Raw genomic sequence first — 12258 nt, forward strand, 5'->3', positions numbered from 1 at the left:
AGTGTCCAATATCTTATCTCCTAATGAATAATAATCTCACTTCAGGGATAAGACTGAAAAAAGGTACTAGACAAGGTTGTCCCCTGTCTCCCCTTTTGTTCAACCTAGCATTAGAACCTCTTTCCATAAGGTTACGGGATGTTTTAGAAGGTATTTCTATCGGTCAGACTGTCCTCAAAACTTTATTATACTCAGATGATATACTAATCTTCCTTTATAATACACCTAGGGCCATTCCGAGTGTGATAGATTGTCTGAACTTTTTTAGTTCATTCTCCGGTTATAAAGTGAATTATAATAAAAGCGAATTGATGTGGTTATATAAAACAAGTAATGCAGCAGACAATTTGGAATTCAAAGAGGTAGATGCTCTTAGATATCTGGGAATATATCTTCATAGAAATCCTGTAAGATGGTACGGCCTTAATTTCTTCCCGTTATTTCAGAAAATATATGCCGACCTGAAACTCTGGGCTGCTCTTCCATTATCGTTGACTGCGAGAGTGAATCTTATTAAGACAATAATCTTTCCCAGGCTTCTTTTTCTTTTACAGAATTTGCCCTTGATTCTATATAAAGCCGATATACAGAAACTAAATTCTAGTTTCTCACAATTTATTTGGCATAACAAGAAAAAATCACGAATCGCATTAGAAAAATTGATGCAACCTCGTGAAGCAGCCGGATTAGCTTTACCCAATATAGCGTTTTATAATCTTGCAGCTCTGGGTAAAATTGCGCTTGATTGGCTTATAGAAACAAGTTGGTTTTCAACATTAGAATTGGAGAATACTATAGTTTCTCCCTTTTCCCTTAAAGCTTTATTACATACTCAACCAAAAGAAATACCGCATAATGTTAAAAGTTTAATATCAGTAAATAACGTAGTTCTTGCCTGGCAAAAAATATGTTCCCTTATTGGTCTAGATTACTCCTTTTCGGATTATCTGCCTTTAATAGGCAACCCTGAACCCTGGAAACAACCAGCAGGTATTTAGAGAATGGTTCAATAAAGATCTTAAGTTAATATCGCAATTTTTAACGGAAGAGCGACAAATAATCTCTTTTGATATCTTGAAAGCTCGATTTGATCTATCAAGTAATAATTTCTATCCCTATCTACAAGTGCATCATTTTATATCATCTAGGGGGTGGAATGGCGGTGAGATAGTCGCATGGTCGGAGTTAAGAACAATTATGGTCATTGCTCACATCAAGCCCCCTTCTATCTCATTATTATATAGTATCATGCTTGCTAAACAAAGTGATTCTCTTATGGAAAAATTATGTGTAAAATGGATAACTATGATTCCAAACATAGATCATGAAATATTAAAAGATAGCTGTAAAACTTTAAACAAGTGCCGTATTCCAACTAGCTGGAGAGAAGGTCATATGAAATTGCTTAATAATTATTACTTTACACCCCGGAAAATGGCTAAAATGTATTCGGGTCAAGATTTCTTTTGCCCGCGATGTGTCTTCATGAATGCAGATATCTTACATATGTTTTGGCATTGCCCTAGGATTCAACAATTTTGGAAGAAAGTGATTTTCTGGATTAATAGATTGTATTCAACAAACATACAGTTTAAAGTTGAGGATATTTTTCTGTTAATCCGTTCTAGTCAAAAGACAGCTCCATCAAGTAAAATTATAAATACAATCATCTTACTTGTTAGACAACTTATAGTAAGTAATTGGAAAGCCAAAAGGCTGCCTGGTTTTTCATTTTTTATTAAAGAAATCCAGTTGCAAATTATATTCGAATCTTTCCATCTTTGGGATGCAAGCGAAAAAGAATGCAAACATTTTCTACTGGGATGGTTACCTATAATCAAAACGTATCCAGAGGATGTGCAAAAGACAATTCTATACCCATTTTTAAGTACCGTTTGCTTTTTTGATTTGGTATTATTAGGAGATTTTCCGGCAGATTGGGTTTTAAGTTATAGGTAGAACAACTGAACAGGCTAGAGAAGTCTGATGAAGAAATAGTTTTGATAGACAATCGATATGGTAGGAGACCCCCTGTTGAAGGAAGAGAGACAGATTGTCTATATAAATAAGAGAAAAAAAAAGAAAAGAGAAAGGAAAATTATGTTGTTTTTTTTTTTGTGTGTGTGATTGTGTTTTTGTTCCTTAGTTCATGATAAAACGAGCTGCCAGAGTTAAAAGAATCGATTGTTTTATTATATTTTTTCTATTTTCTTTTTCTTATGATATTTCCACGCAGAAAGAACAAAAAAAAAAAAAAAAAAAAAAAGGCTTTATTTGGGTTATATTATTTGATATCTATGTATATTGTGAATGATGCAATTTAATCATATTCTCTGTTTTATGCTGTATATTTGTTTACACCCTGCGTGGTGTAGTTTCATGTTCAAGTGGAATGGCTTCTTTTTTCTGGCAGCCACAAATAAATAAATATATATATAAAAAAAAAAAGGGATACTCCAAATGTTTTCTTTTATGATTCAGATAGAGCATGCAATTTGAAGCAACTTTCTATTTTTCTCCTACTATAAATTTGTCTTCGTTCTCTTGCTATCTTTATTTAAAAAGCAGGAATTTAAAACTTAGGAGCCAGTCCATTTTAGGTTCAGCACCATGGATAGTGCTTGCCTTTTGGTGGCTACATTTGGCTAACCAATAAGCAAGCAGAACCCAGGTTCTGAACCAAAAATAGGCCGGCTCTTAAACTTTACATTCCTGCTTTTTAAATAAAGATAGCAAGAGAGCGAATACAAATTGATAATAGAAGTAAATTAGAAAGTGGCTTAAGTTGCATGCTCTATCTGAATCATTAAAGAAAAATATTGGGTTTAGTGTCCCTTTAATGTTAAAGCCTTTTGCCTGCCTTTTTTTTCTAACACCCGAGATCTCATGCCCTTATAACTTTTTTTGTGCAATATTTTTCTAAATAGTTTTTATTAGACAGTGTTAATGTGAGTGTAACTGTACTTTGTAATGTATTTTTGATTTGTTTTGTGCAACATTTTTGTTTCAGAAAACAGATTGTGGTAAGGATTGAAGTGTAAATGGCGATTGCGCTAGCAACACTAGCAAAACTACAATTGCCCATATAATACATTATTTTTTTTTTTCTTTCTCAACAGCTTGGGGGTCAATTTATCATAGTGCGAGCAGACATGATAGGATGTAGCGTATCATGTCCGCTGCACATCGATAAATGCTGTCAGCATTTATCATTGCACCAGCAGTTCTTGTGAACTGCTGGCGAAATACCGCCACCTGCAGATTCTAGGCCAATCGGCCGCTAGCAGAGGGTGTCAAACAACCCGATCTTATTCGATCGTGTTGATTTCTGTCTGCCGCCTCAGAGCAGGCAGACAGGTTAAACACAGGGCATCAAGCTCCGTACCGAGCTTGATAAATTAACCCCTTGATCTTTTGAAGATGCATTTTGTGATGTTTATAAATACAAATGGGTGACATATTTGCTAATTCTCAGTTTAAATGTAAGAAAACACAAATAAACGTCCCAAGTTTCCTAATCAAACAATAAAACATGGACACATATTAACAACATTAAATAAAAGATTATATAAGCATTTTATGTAAAATAAACAGGGAATGTGTTTTACTGCATCACATAGTAATATTGAAAGGGTTAACTGAACATCTGTCACTAATTCTGCTAGTTACAATGGACAAATCAGTTTTTTCCTCAATGGATTCTGCTATGATGGGTATCTTGCATTACTGTGGAGAATGTGAGGGGTTAATGCCATATGTGATGTTGCTTATGATGTCATGTATAAATTATTCCAAATTGTCAAGGGGATTCTTTTTTTGCATTTGAATGAGCAGATCATTTCTCTGCTGTACATTTCAAATGTGACTTTTCTATCACTTAATAATGTGAATTTTCTTATCAAATGGAATATTTTCTCTTTGCATTTTTTCACAAAATGTAGTTATCTAGGTTGGCTCACAAGCTTAGACCACACAATTTTTCATTGTGGTAGAAAAAAATAAAAATATGCCCCAACAATAATAAAGTTAACACAGACAACTGTTAACTAGAATATATAAAGAACAAAACACAAGGGATTATCGCCCCCTCTTCCTTCCCTTCCATATGCCCATGCTAATAAGTGTACATTTGTCTTGAGCACTACATAGGGAATGTGTTTGTAACAATTGTTGCAAAAATAGCTAAGTTTCAGGAATACCAAGAGGAATCAGCACCTTTGATAGCAAAATATCTTCTTTTTTTTTAATTGCACCCTCCATCTGATCCATAACACTTTTATTTGGACTTCCATGTCCCTGTACAAAAAAGCTCCAGTTGAGCTTAAATGAATCCCATTAAAAGGTTACCCATTTAACACAAGCAATCATATCCATGAATTCTGTTTCTAGCCAGAAATGTATCCAAGTCATTTTTAAAAGTATCTAAGGTATTGGCATTCACTACCTTAGAGGCCACTGCCCTGCATTGTGCACCCATCTTTAGCTTGTTATCTATTACTACTCCCAAATCCCTTTCCTCCTCAGTTTGGCTAAGTTTATTCCTATTTAAATAATACATTGCCTGCTTATTTTTACTTCCAAAATGTAGAACATTGCATTTTCGCGTATTAAATATAATTTTCCATTTACCTGCCCATACTTCTAATTTTTGCAGCTCCCCTTTTAACGCTAGTTCATCCTGCTCTGACCTAATTATCTAATCCAACTTTGTATCCACTGCAAAAATAGATATGTTGCTATTGTATCCTTACTCTAAATCATTAATAAAAATATTAAAAAGAACAGGGCCCAGTACTGATCCCTGGGGGACTCCACTGATTACCTTTGTCCAATCTGAGAATGATCCATTAACTACTACTCGTTGCTCCCTGTCTTTTATCCAGTTATTTATCCATAGCTGAAGCATTTTCAGCTATTCCCAGTCCTTTAATTTTGAACATTAATCTTTCATCTAGCACTGTATCAAACGCCTTTGCTGTCACGCCGCGCCGCTCTAGCCGTTGCTAGGGGCACAGGGTCTCCTACCCTGCTCGTTGCCAGGGGCTGTGTCAGGTTGGATGTGTGCGACACTGACGTCATCGTTGCACGCTCCTCTCAGTTGCCGGTCTGGATTCCTGTGGCACGAATCCTGCGCCTATGTATGTCTCCCAGTAACGATCTATCACTGCCCAGGTATAGTTGTTTCTTTGTGTGCTCCTGAGTGTGATAGATCATTACTACTGTATTGCCTTAATGTGTTTGAACCCTGCCTGTCTGACTACTCTGCCTGTTATACCCCTGAATTGCTGGATTGATATACTGCTGCTGATCTCTGCCTGTCTGACTACTCTGCCTGTTTAACCCCTAAATTGCTGGACTAATATATTGCTGCTGAACCCTGCCTGCCTGACTACTCTGCCTGTTTAATCCCTAATTTGCTGGATTGATATACTGCTGCTGAACCCTGCCTGTCTGAATACTCTGCTTATTAACCCTTGTTGTTCTGGATTGCCTCTTTGTTGCCGAACCCTGCCTGATCAATTTAGTGGTGTGCCCTTGGACTGCTTTACCATTGCCAAACCCAGCCTGCCTGACGATTCTAGTGTTTTGTCCTATTACTGCTTTACTGTTGCCAAATCTTGCCTGTCTGACCATTCTTGTGGTTTGCCTTGGACTGCTCTGCCGTTGCCGCTGGGTACTGTCCTGCCTGTGGAGTGCCGCTCTCCTCATCTTACTAACTCTCTCTGCTCTGGGATATTCCCTATCATTCCGGCTCGACACCGGGATAATAAGACTACTGGCCGAGTTCAGTCTGACAGAGGAGTATTCCATGAACATTACATTTGCAAAATCTAAGTATATCACATCAACTGATTCCCCTTTATCTATATTTTTACTTACTTCCATGTAGAATCTAATTAGATTAGTTTGACATGATCAATTTCTCATAAAACAATGCTGATTTGAACTCATAATCTTGTTTACACAAATATACTCATCAATATAATTCTTTAGAATCCCTTCAAGTATCTTCCTCACTATTGATGTCAGACTAACTGGTCTATAGCTTCCTGGATCAGCCCTGTTTCCCTTTTTGAAGAGTGGCACTACATCAGCTTTATGCCAGTCCTGGGGTACTATGCCTGATGATAACGAGTCTTGAAAAATTAAGAGTAGATGTTTTTCTATAAAAGTGCTAAATTCCTGTAAAACCCTCGGGTGTATTCCAACGGCCTGGAGTTATATTTACCTTAATATTATCCAGTTTTTTCCTTATAGCATCTAGACATGACCTAGTTAATGGTTTGAGCAGGCATGTTCTAGCTTGTTCCAAAGTATCCTCCATTGGTTCCTCTCTTGTGTATACTGAAGAAAAGAATTGGTTTAGTACCTCAGCCTTCTCCCTGTCACTGTTAATCATACTACCCTCTACGTATTTTGTACCTATATTGTCCTTCTTAGATTTTTTGCTATTTATGTACTTTTTTACCGTGAACCTTTTAGGAATTGACTTAGAATCCTTTGCAATTAATCTTTCATTTTGAATTTTGTGTGTGCACTGGAGACCTTTGCAGACAAGTAGATGAAAACATGAAAAATTATATTTATGCAATATTCATATTTAATAAATTGTTTAGCTATGTATTGATGTAAATATTTCACATTCCAATGTTCTTCACATAGGGAAATATGTTCTAAGTATTTTTAAATAGATATTCCTATATATACCTGTATATATATGCCTATATATAATTTTATATATATATATATATATATATATATATATATATATATATATATATATATATATATATATATATATTGTATTTAAGAATAAATAGAACATATTCTGCTATGTGAAGAACATTGCAATTGGAAATTAATATTTAATGTCAGGTAAGCACACTCGAGAAAACGTGATCAGGTTTACGTGACTTGTTGGGTGCTATTTTATTTTTAAATGTTTGTGATATTCCAAGTTTAGCGCACATCGGGATAGCACTTGTGCAAAAACGTTTTACTTTCAACTTGTAATACGCATGATACTCAACGCACAAAAAGATTACTTTTAGCAGAGTAAACGCACGAACAGGAGCGATAAATAGTGCTCCACTCTAGCCCATAAAGAGGCTGTGGGGAACTGAACAACTGGTCTGCAGTACTGACGCGGCACATACCCTGTATATAGTGCATCATGGAGTCATGTATCTTGCCTGGAGTTGGAATCTACTATCTGGCCTATAAGGTGCACAGTGGACCATGTATCTTGCCTGGTGCAACTGGTCTGATTTAGTATATATCTAGTATAAATCGAGGTGTAAGTGGGCTTTGCATTTGGTCCTGGGGTCTTTCAGCATAAAAGTGTGCATGGGTCTGGTGTTGGTCTTATGCAGCATAATATATTCAGTAGGGTCAAACATCTGGTCAGTAATTTGCTGTGGCATATATTTGCATAACTGGAGACAGGGGGTTATGTATCTGTTCTGGGCTCTGATATGCTGCACTGTAGTTTGCAATGGCCGATGCATAAAGGGCGCAGATATTTAGTATGGGATCTACTGTATTGCATCTGTTGTACACGATGGCTGGCAAACACAAGTAATGTGTATATCAGATTGTAGGATTTAATATCTATAGTTTGCATTAAAATACTATTTGAAGCCACCTTGCTTTATGACTTCACCTGTATTATGTGCATTATGAAATAACAGATTTATTTCACATTTAAAGTGAATGTAAACTTTCATCAAATAGTGCCCCGTTTTTAAATATACTATTAAAAACCGGGGCACTTTTATTGATGAAAGTTTACATTGCACCGTTTTTTACGAATACTTACCTTTTTACTTCTTCAAAGCTGGATAAACATCCCCTGCCTGCAGGTCCTCTGTAAATACGTCACCAATTACGAAACCGGCTTCCTAAAATCACGGCAGGGCCTCATGAGATGGATGCTCTGGGCATCTCTAAAGCTTATTAAAGCTTATTAAATAATTTTGAAGAATTATATAAAGCCACTTTTTACCCTCAAATCAGGGTGTCTCGCTAAGGAGCGTATACTGCATTTTCATATGAAAAGTGCGAAATAAAATTCGCATTTTAAATATGCAAAATTAATAATTGACCCATTGACACAAAATAAGCAAGGACAATTGTATTTTTAAGGTGCATCAAAAATCATAACAAAATTATTCACAAAAAATCGTATTGTACAAAAAAAACGTAATTTGTTTTATGTAAATTACACAAGAATAAATTGTATTAATTATGTAAGTGTAAGTCAGAATCTTACTACATTGGATGCACAAAAATCACTTATAAATTTATACTTATAAGTACAAAATACTTAGCATAATTTTTTATTTTTTTTCATAAATTGGGCTGAACATGGGAGTTCTATGGGCGTATATTAAATTCTCTCTAATTCCAGCATCATTCTGTAAAGATTTTTGCACTACAGATCTCAAAGTTTTTTCTCGCCAACTAAAAAGTGGCAAGCTTTTCTCAAAACATTCCAAATACTTAATATCCCAATAGAAAAACACATGCGTATGAAAATATAGGCAAATGTAAAATGCAATACACACAAAGCAGCATAATGTGATTTATTTTGGCTGTTAATTTCGCTCTATGGAGCGAAAAGTCCCTATCCATTGAGCTCCATTATTTTCAACAGGAGTCCCCACTGGCAGGGACTGCCCCTTTTTACAATCATTCCACTAGGGCAGCCCATGCGATTGTCTGCAAGGAAAAACCTTATCTGGGCAAGGTTTAGATCATCAAGCTTTCAATCTAGAACCACCACTGCTGATTTCTTTATATCTAACAGATCAGGTTTAGACATGGGGGTTGAATTACTAAACTGCGGGTATAGCTGTTTCCACGCCAGCCTTAAGGCTCACTGAAAATGTAAGTTAAGAAGCAGCGATCTTAAGACCGCTGCTTCTTGTCCGGATACGATCGGGTTGATTGACACCGCCTGCTAGCAACCGATTGGCCGCAAATATGCAGGGGGCGGTATTGCAATAGCATTTCACAGGGAATGCTTTTGCAATGATAAATGCCGACAGCGTACGCTAGTGGCATTTATCGATGTAGGGTGGACATGATCCGCTACAGCGGATCATGTCTGCCCGAACATGATAAATCGGCTCCAAATGCTTTTGTAATGCCAGCCACGGCACATTCACGGCCGCTAGCAGGGGGTGTCAATTATCTCGTTCGTATCAGATTGGGATAATTGCAGTCCACCTAAAAGGTGGTGGAGAAGTTAAGGAGCAGCGGTCTAACGGACGCTGCTTCCTAATTTAGGTTTCAGGCGGACACAGCAGCATCCTCTGCTTGTTAAATCCGACCCATAACATCATGTAGGACGTTCAACTTCAGGTTACCTTTATGATGTCCACTATTAACTTGTGCCAACAAGCAGTTTGGTTTTATATACAAGATGTAAGGCAGTCATTCATTTTATTCTGCAGAATATACAGGTTTAAAAACTACTCCGTTTACCTAATGCTTTTATCTAAAGTACTACAATACTGCCCTCAGCAATATTTTTATTTAAAAAAAGAACAAACAGCTGTTCATGTTATTTATGTATTTACTTTTTATACTGCTGCCTTAAAATGAATTTATATGCATATAAAGAAAAGATTTTGCTGCTCAGGTACATTCTAAGATATCTAAACAAATAGTTATTGCAATTATTTCAAGAAGAAAAGTATTCTGTTGTCATAAACAAAGTGTTCCATTTGTCATTGTCTAGTGAGGGTCATATGAGCTGTTTGTAAATAGAAGAAAGTGAATCTGCTCCACTTGCATACTGATATTTGTTCTTGAACAATATGTTGTCATTTTGTTTTTGAATGATGTTACTTGTTTGGGAATACATAGTTTTAATAATGCAGTAAATGCATTTTGAGAAACTCTTAACTTTTTTGAAGCATTTATTCTTGATGGAAAACATCACATGCCAGTATAATTTGTTCTCAGAGCTTGGAAAAAATAAAAAAAAATGTTTAAACACAAGGTATGAGAGAACAATGGAGCAAACTATTGACATTTTTTTTTACTTTGCAAACTTTTTTGAATGCATGTTAAAGGGATATTATAGTGCAACTGTGCAAACATGACATGCTCTTATTTGTTAATGTAATTGTAGCACTAGCAACCCTGCAATGCCCCAGAAATCCAGAAGTGGACTAGAGGGCTTAAGAGAGCTGGATGGGGGGTTGGTATTTAAACCCCTAAATTTCATCTCCCTCAAAGGGATATGAAACCTAAAAGTTTCCTTTCTTGAATCAGCTAGAGCATGCAATTTTAAACAACTTTCTAATTTACTTATGGATAGATTACGAGTTTTGTTGGTAAAGACTTGCGTTGCTAACGCTCCTTTTTTTTCCAGCGCTCACTTTAAACAACGTGTGGTATTACAAGTTTTCTGAATGGCTGCGTTAGCCTCAGAAAAGTGAGCGTTGAGCAAATTTAGCGCCACTTCTCACTGTAATACCAGCGTTGCTTACGGTAGCGGTAAGCTGGCTAAAACGTGCTCGTGCACGATCTCCCCATAGGAAACAATGGGGCTGAGACGGCTGAAAAAACCTAACACCTGCAAAAAAGCAGCGTTCAGCTCCTAACGCATCCCCATTGATTACTATGGGTAAATACTTTCTAAGTCTACACCTAACACCCTAACATGAACCCTGAGTCTAAACATCCCTAACCTTACACTTATTAACCCCTAATCTGACGCCCCCGACATCCTCGCCACCTGCATTATATTATTAACCACTAATCTGCCGCTCAGGACACTGCCGCCACCTACATTATACCTATGAACCCCTAATCTGCTGCCCCTAACATCGCCGACATCTACATTATATTTATTAACCCCTAATCTGCCGCCCCCAATGTCGCCGCCACCTACCTACAATTATTTACCCCTAATCTGCCACCCCCAACGTTGCTGCTACTATATTAAATGTATTAACCCCTAAACCTAAGTCTAACCCTAACCCTAACACCCCCTTAACTTAAATCTATTTTTAATAAATCTAAATAAAATTACTATAATTAAATAAATATTCCTATTTAAAACTAAATACTTACCTATAAAATAAACCCTAATATAGCTACAATATAACTAATAGTTACATTGTAGCTACAGTATTTTAGGATTTATTTTTATTTTACAGGCAACTTTGTATTTATTTTAACTAGACACAATAGCTATTAAATAGTTATTAATTATTTAATAACTAACTAGCTAAAATAAATACAAAATTACCTGTAAAATAAACCCTAACCTAAGTTACAATTACACCTAACACTACTCTATAATTAAATTAATTACCTAAACTACCTACAATTAAATACAATTAAATTAAATAAACTAAATTACGAAAAATAAACAACACTAAATTACAGAAAATAAAAAAGAAATTACAATATTTTAAACTAATTACACCTAATCTAATCCCCCTAATAAAATAAAAAAGCCCCCCAAAATAATAAAATTCCCTATCCTACACTAAATTACAAATAGCCCTTAAAAGGGCCTTTTGCGGGGCATTGCCCCAAAGTAATCAGCTCTTTTACCTGTAAAAAAAAGAAATACAATCCCCCCCCCAACATTACAACCCACCACCCACACACCCCTACTCTAAAAAAATTGACCTTGCATTCTATTGGCTGATCCAATCAGATTTTTCCTACCTTAATTCCGATTGGCTGATAGAATCCTATCAGACAATCAGAATTCGAGGGACGCCATCATGGATGACATCATTTAAAGGACCAGCCATTCGTCGGGTAGTCGTCGGCCTAGAAGGATGTTCCGTGCCGGAGGTCTTCAAGATGGAGCCGTTCCTCGTCGGATGGATGAAGATAGAAGATGCTGCTTGGATGAAGATGTCTGCCGGTCCGGATGTCCTCTTCTGCCCGGATAGGATGAAGACTTCTGCCAGTTCGGATGTCCTCTTCTGCCCCATCGGATGACCACTGGTGCCCGGCTGGGTGAAGATGGCTCAAGGTAGGGTGATCTTCAATTTGGGTAGTGTTAGGTTTTTTTAAGGGGGGATCGGGTGGGTTTTAGAGTAGTGGTGTGTGGGTGGTGGGTTGTAATGTTGGGGGGGGGTTTGTATTTCTTTTTTTACAGGTAAAAGAGCTGATTACTTTGGGGCAATGCCCCGCAAAAAGCCCTTTTAAGGGCTGGTAAAAGAGCTGATTACTTTGGGGCAATGCCTCGCAAAAGGCCCTTTTAAGGGCTATTTGTAATTT

Source organism: Bombina bombina, chromosome 3, assembly GCF_027579735.1.
Source record: "Bombina bombina isolate aBomBom1 chromosome 3, aBomBom1.pri, whole genome shotgun sequence".
In the NCBI taxonomy this organism is placed as follows: domain Eukaryota; kingdom Metazoa; phylum Chordata; class Amphibia; order Anura; family Bombinatoridae; genus Bombina; species Bombina bombina.